Genomic DNA, 6,716 nt, shown 5'->3' with positions numbered 1-6,716 from the left:
GAAAGCAAAAAGGAACTAAAGAGCCTCTTGATGAAAATGAAAGAGAAGAGTAAAAATGCCAGCTTGAAACTCAACATTCAAAAAACAAAGATCATGGCATCCAGTCCCATCAATTCATGGCAAATAGATGAGGAAGCAATGGAAACAGTGGCAGACTTTATTTTGGGGGGCTACAAATTCACTGCAGATGGTGACTGCAGCCATGAAATCAAAAGATGCTTGCTCCTTGGAAGAAAAGCTGTGAAAACCTAGACAGCATATTAAAAAGCAGAGACATTACTCGCTGAAAAAGGTCTGTATAGCCAAAGCTATGGTTTTTCCAGTAGTCATGTATAGATGTGAGAGTTGAACCATAAAGAAGGCTTGATTGCTGAAGAATTGATGTTTTTGAACTGTGGTGTTGGAGAAGACTCTTGAGAGTCCCTCAGACAGCAAGGAGATCAAACCAGTCAATCCTAAAGGAAATCATCCCTGAATATCCATTGGAATGACTGATGCTGAAGCTCAAGTTTCAGTCCTTTAGCCACCTAATGCAAAGAACTGACTCATTGGGAAAGACCCTGGTACTGGGAAAGACTGAAGGCAAGAGGAGAAAGGGGCGACAGAGGAAGAGATGGTTGGTTGGCATCACCGACTCAATGAACATGAATTTGAGCAAACTCTGGGAGACAGTGAAGGACAGGGAATGGTGGCATGCTGCAGTCCATGGGGCTGCAGAGAATCAGACATGACTGAGCAACAGAACAATAGCTCAAACCCATGTCCATCGCATTGGTGACGCCATCCAACCATCACATCCTCTTTGCCCCCTTCTCCTCCTGCCTTCAATCTTTCCCAGCATCTGGGTCTTTTCCAATGAGTTGGCTCTTCCCATCAGGTGGCCAAAGTAGTGGAGCTTCAGCTTCAGCATCAGTCCTTCCAATGAATATTCAGGGCTGATTTCCTGTAGGATGGACTGATTTGATCTCCTTGCCGACCAATGGATTATCAAGAGTCATCTCCTGGACCACCATTTGAAAGCATCAATTCTTTGGTGCTCAGCCTTCTTTGTGGTCCAGCTCCAACTCACATTTGTATATGACTATGGGAAAAACCATAGCTTTGAGAGAGAGACAAACATTTGAAGAATCCAAATTTGATGAAAATTACCAATAGCTATAAAAACACTCAATGAACCCCAAATAGAAGAAATATGAAGGAAACCACACTAAGTTACATCAATAATTGCTTAAAATCAGTGATCTTCAAAATGCACTATTTACAAAATGAAAAGTCAATTGACAACCTGGGAAAATATATCAATTCGGTTTCCAATAAATATGTCTAATGAATTTATAAACATCAGCAATAAAGTCAGAAAATACAATTAAAGATTTAAAATAGCAATGAAAAAGATAAGGTCATTGAAAATAAATCTAACAAAAGAGGTGCAAAATATTTATGTAGAAAACTAAGGGACCTTATGGAAAGGCAATAAGAAAACCAAATGGAGCAACACTATGTTCATGGATAGAAAGTTTCAATACTGTAAAGTTGTACAGTATTGTGCAAATTGATGTACAGTTTTATTACTTTTCCAACCAAGTCCTAATGGAATTTTTTACATAAAGTCAAAAAAGATTAGTAGCCAGATCCTATAAATCAATTAGAAAAACAAATGATTCAAAAGAAAAAGTTTCAAAAACACAAACAAACATCTCACGGAAAACACAAATGGCCTGTGAAATTTATGAAAATACACTTGGCCTTGTTAGTAGAAAAGGAAATGCAAATAAAACCACAAATTACCATTTCATGCCCACTGGTTTGGAAACATTTTTAAAGACTGACAAAATATTGGCAAAATGTAACTAGTACACTGCTGTGGGACTAGAAATCAGTACACTCACTCTGAAGAAGAATTTTACATTATTTGTGAAGGTGAACATTCACATACCCTTTGACCCAGCAAGTCCACTCCTGGAGACATGAACAGAATATTCCCAGAAGCACTGTTTAAAATAGCAATAAAAATGGCAACAACCCAAATGTCCTTTACAGTAGAATGAATAAAAACTTGTGGTTCAGTCACACCATAGAATATTGAAATGAAACAGAAAACTACAGTTCTGTGCAACATGGATTGTATTTTCTAAGGATGACCATCACAATATATCCTGTCCTACATGTTCTCTCCTTCTTAGATGCCAATGACATGAATAGTAGATCTTTTTTTATAGTCCCCTGGGTCTCTGGGGTTCTTTTCACTTTTTTTTTTTTCCAGTTTATTTTCTCTCTGTTGTCCAGATTGGGCAGCTTCGTGGATTCTTTCTTCTGTCCCCTTGCATTTTGCTACTGAGCACATCTACCAAGTTTTTTAATTTGGTTAGTGAATTTTTCAGTTCTAAAATATCCATTTTGTTCTTCTTTGTATATTTATTTGCTGAGATTTTCTCTTTTTCCATTTGTTTCAGATGTGCTCTCAGTCACTTACTAAAGCATTGTATGACACCTGTTTGTAAATCTTAATCAGATATCCCTGGACTCTTGAGTGTGGTATCTATTAATACTTCTTTCTTCCTTCAGTGTGAGATCTTCTTGGCTATTGGTGTGACAAGTAATTTTCTTTTAAAACCTGGGTGTTCTTGCTATTATATTATGAGACTCTGGATCTTATTTAAACTTTTGGTTTTAGCTGGCTTCCTCTAACACTGGTCCAGCAGAGGAGGTGAGGTGCTACCTCATTAAGGCAAGGCAGGGTTAGACATCCAGGTTCCCCACTCTGCCTCCATATTAGTCAGCTCAGGCTTCCATAGCAAATCACCACAGACTGGGTGTCTTAAACAACAGAAATTTATTGTCTCACATTCTGGAGATTGGAAAGTCCAAGATCAAGGTGTTGGAGTTTGATTTCTGGTGAGAACTCTCTCCCTGGCTTGCAGCTGGCAACCTCTCACCCTGTCCTCACATGGCCTCTTCTCTGTGCGTTGACATCCCACGTGTCTCTTCCCCTTCTTATAAGAATATCTATTGGACTAGGACCTCACCTTTATGACCATGTTTAACCTTAATTACCCCCTTTGGAGCCCTATCTCCAAATATTGTCTTATCAAGGGTTACAGCTTAAGCTTATGAATAGGGGTGGCACAATTCAGTTCGTAACAGCCCCCACTGACTCTGGAGTGGGGAGTATTATCTGTTATTGCTGGGAGGGCATGAGAGTTTCTGGCTTCCACTAGACCTTCCTGGCTATGAGGAGTGGGTGTGTCTCCTACTGCCCCCCACAAGGCCTCTACTTACACTATACTATTCAGGATAGTGGCAACCTCTGGAGTGCTGAGAGGAGATATGATATGGGAAAAGATACAAAAGGCTCCAAGGAATTGGATGTGTTTTATTTTCTAGCTGTGAATTAAGTATCTTGGTATTAATTATATCATTATTATTTAAACTGTAAATATATTATCTATGGTATAGTCTTTTTTTTCTTTTTAAAATTTATTTTTTAATTGAAGGATAATTGCTTTAAAGAATTTTGTTCTTCTGTAACATAATCAGCCATACAGCCGATTCATGTTGAGGTTTGACAAAAAACAACAAAATTCTGTAAAGCAATTATCCTTCAATTAAAATATTCCAGAATTCAAAAAATAAAAAAATAGAAAAACCCACCACAACGAAATAGAAATATGGTCTCTCTATTTAGAATATTTATAACATAGCTGCTGCTGCTGCTGCATCACTTCAGTCGTGTCCGACTCTGTGTGACCCCATAGATGGCAGCCCACCAGGCTCCCCCGTCCCTGGGATTCTCCAGGCAAGAACACTGGAGTGGGCTGCCATTTCCTTCTCCAATGCATGAGAGTGAAAAGTGAAAGTGAAGTCGCTCAGTCGTGTCCGACTCTTTGTGACCCCATGGACTGCAGCCTACCAGGCTCCTCCATCCATGGGATTTTCCAGGCAAGAGTACTGGAGTGGGTTGCCATTGTCTTCTCCGTAACATAGCTGAGGTGCTCAGAAATAACAATCTACCATCTGTGGTTTTAAGCATTATCTATGTGTCAGGCAGGGCTTCCCAGGTGGCGCTAGTGGTAAAGAACCTGCCTGCTAATACAGGAGATGTGAGAAACTCAGGTTAGACCCCTGGGTTGGGAAGATCCCATGGAGGAGGGCATGACAACCCACTCTGGTATTCTTGCCTGGAAAATCCCCATGGACAGAGGAGCCTAGCAGGCTATAGTCCATGGGCTCATAAAGAGTCAGATACAAAAGAAGCAACTTAGCATGCACGCACACATGGGCCAGGCGTTGTGCTGAGCACTTCGCATATATCATTTTACTTATTCTACACAATCCATTTTAAGGACGAGGACGCTCAGGGTCAAAAGAAGTCAGAATCACAGAGATGGAATTCAAGCCCAGGCCTGTCTGCCGAGCTCATACTCTTCAAGCCCACGGCACCTTGAATGAGGTTAAAACTAATTAATATCATTTATCACAATCATCATGTGCCACTCACCTGCCACCACTAATAAAATCTGACAGAGAACATAAGACTCCAACAGGATAGATAATGTCACTTGAGAGAATACTGGGGACAAGTTGACATGTCCCTACCAAAACTAGCCCAGGTCATCATCTGAAGTGGGTCAGAACCTGCCCAGGTGAGCAGGGATAGGGACTAGGCAGGCAGGCAAAAGGTGTGGCTAAGGCCGGTCAAGCCCTGTTGGGGAGCTGTGGGTCCTGCCCTATGCAGCCTGCCCAAAAGTGGGCAACAAAGGCCTGCCTGTCCACTGGGGTGAGGGAAGTGGCTGAGCCATAGTCAGGAGCCTGCAGAGTCACTGTCCATGGGAACAGTGGCTAAGGCCAAACAAGATAGGATTTTTCAGGGGCTGTCAACCTCCAGTATAAGGCCACAGGTCCTGGAATGGGAATCCTGGCAAGACTACATTTCAAAGTCAAGCTTGGAGTGTTGTACACCCCAGATTCAGGCTGAGATCTCAGTAAGTGAGTGCCTGCCCAGGGTGAGGGAGGCCTGGTCAGTCACACCTGGGTACCCTTTTGAATATTAAACACGGAGAGGTCAGGAGCAAACCTGACCCACACCTTCCCCCCTTGGAGCTGCTGAAAGGGCAGCTCTCATAAGCCCCAGTACATCCTGGGGATGGGCAAGGGCAGCCAGTTCACAGCTAGTGATTTATAACCTGGTCTGGCTGTATATGTGTGCGTGCTCAGTAGTTCAGTCACATCTGACTCTCTGCACGACTCCACGGACTGTAGCCTGACAGGTTCTTCTGTTCGTGGGATTCTCCAGGCAAGAATGATGGAGTGGGTTGCCATTTTCTACTCCAGGGCATCTTCCCAGGCTAGGGATCAACTGCATCTCTTGCATCTCCTGCATTGGCAGGTGGGTTCTTCACCACTGTGCCACCTGGGAAGCTCCCGGTCTGGCTATATAAGTTGGACCAAATGGATAGTACCTTAGGAATTTGGTTATTATGAAATAGTCTTCTTTTTCTCTTACAATACTTTTTAACTTAAAAATTTCTAATGTTCATGTGTCCATATCAGCTTTTCGGGGGTTAGTTATATGACATCACTTTGTAGCCTTTAGCTTTCACCTTCCTGTGTCTTTCTATTTAAAGTGAGCTTTTTATAAACAGCAGGGTTAGATTTTGGTTTTTATTTAGTCTGATAATCTTTGTCTTGTAATTGACATATTTATACTATTCACATTAATTATAACTACTGGCACAGTTGGATTTACCTTGCTATTTGCTTTCTATTTATCCTTTGTACTTTTAGTCCTCCTTTTTCACTTTCCTTTGAGTTAATCAACTTTTTAAAATTTTTTATTATTTCATTTTGCTCTACTCCTAGCTTTTTAATTGCTTTTTATTTTATTATGATATTAGTGGTCATCCTAGAGATTATGTCAGTTTACTATAAATTAGTCCTTTCACAGTTAGTACTTAATGCAAATACCTTAGAAGAGCTAACTCCCATCTTTGGTGCTGATATGTATATATATATATATATATATATGTACACACACTCTGTCCATGGGATTCTCCATGCAAGAATACTGGAATGGATTGCCATGCCCACCTCCAGGGGATCTTCCTGACCCAAGGATTGAAGCCGGGTCTCCTGCATTGCAAGCAAGTGGACTCTTTACCATTTCAGCCACAAGGGAAGCCTCCAAATTTAGGCTGTGTTGTGAAAGTCGCTCAGTCATGTCTGACTCTTTGAGATCCCATGGATCTCTAGCTTGCCAGGCTCCTCTGTCCATGGAATTCTCCAGGCCAGAATATTGGAGTGGGTAACCATTCCCTTCTCCAGGGGATCTTCTCAACCCAGGGACTGAACCCAGGTCTCCTGCATTGCAGACAGATTCTTTACCATCTGAGCCACCAGGGAAGCCTGTGTGTGTGTGTGTGTGTGTGTGTGTGTGTGTGTGTTTGTGTGTGTTTGTGTGTGTAATTTTATTTATATATTTAAATATATATTTGTATTTTTATATACTGACATGGATTTACTTTTATGTTAAAAATCTTATGAGACATATGCACTACCGTATGTAAAATAGATAGCTAGTGGGAAGCCGCTATACAGCATAGGGAGCTTGGCGTGGTGCTCTGTGATGACCTAGAGCAGTTGAATAGGGGGTAGAGATTAACTGCTTTACAATGCTGTGTTCATTTCTGCTGTACAACAAAGTAAATCATCTCCAATAA

Source organism: Cervus canadensis, chromosome 17, assembly GCF_019320065.1.
Source record: "Cervus canadensis isolate Bull #8, Minnesota chromosome 17, ASM1932006v1, whole genome shotgun sequence".
Taxonomy (NCBI): Eukaryota; Metazoa; Chordata; class Mammalia; order Artiodactyla; family Cervidae; genus Cervus; species Cervus canadensis.
This window is presented reverse-complemented; position numbering follows the sequence as displayed.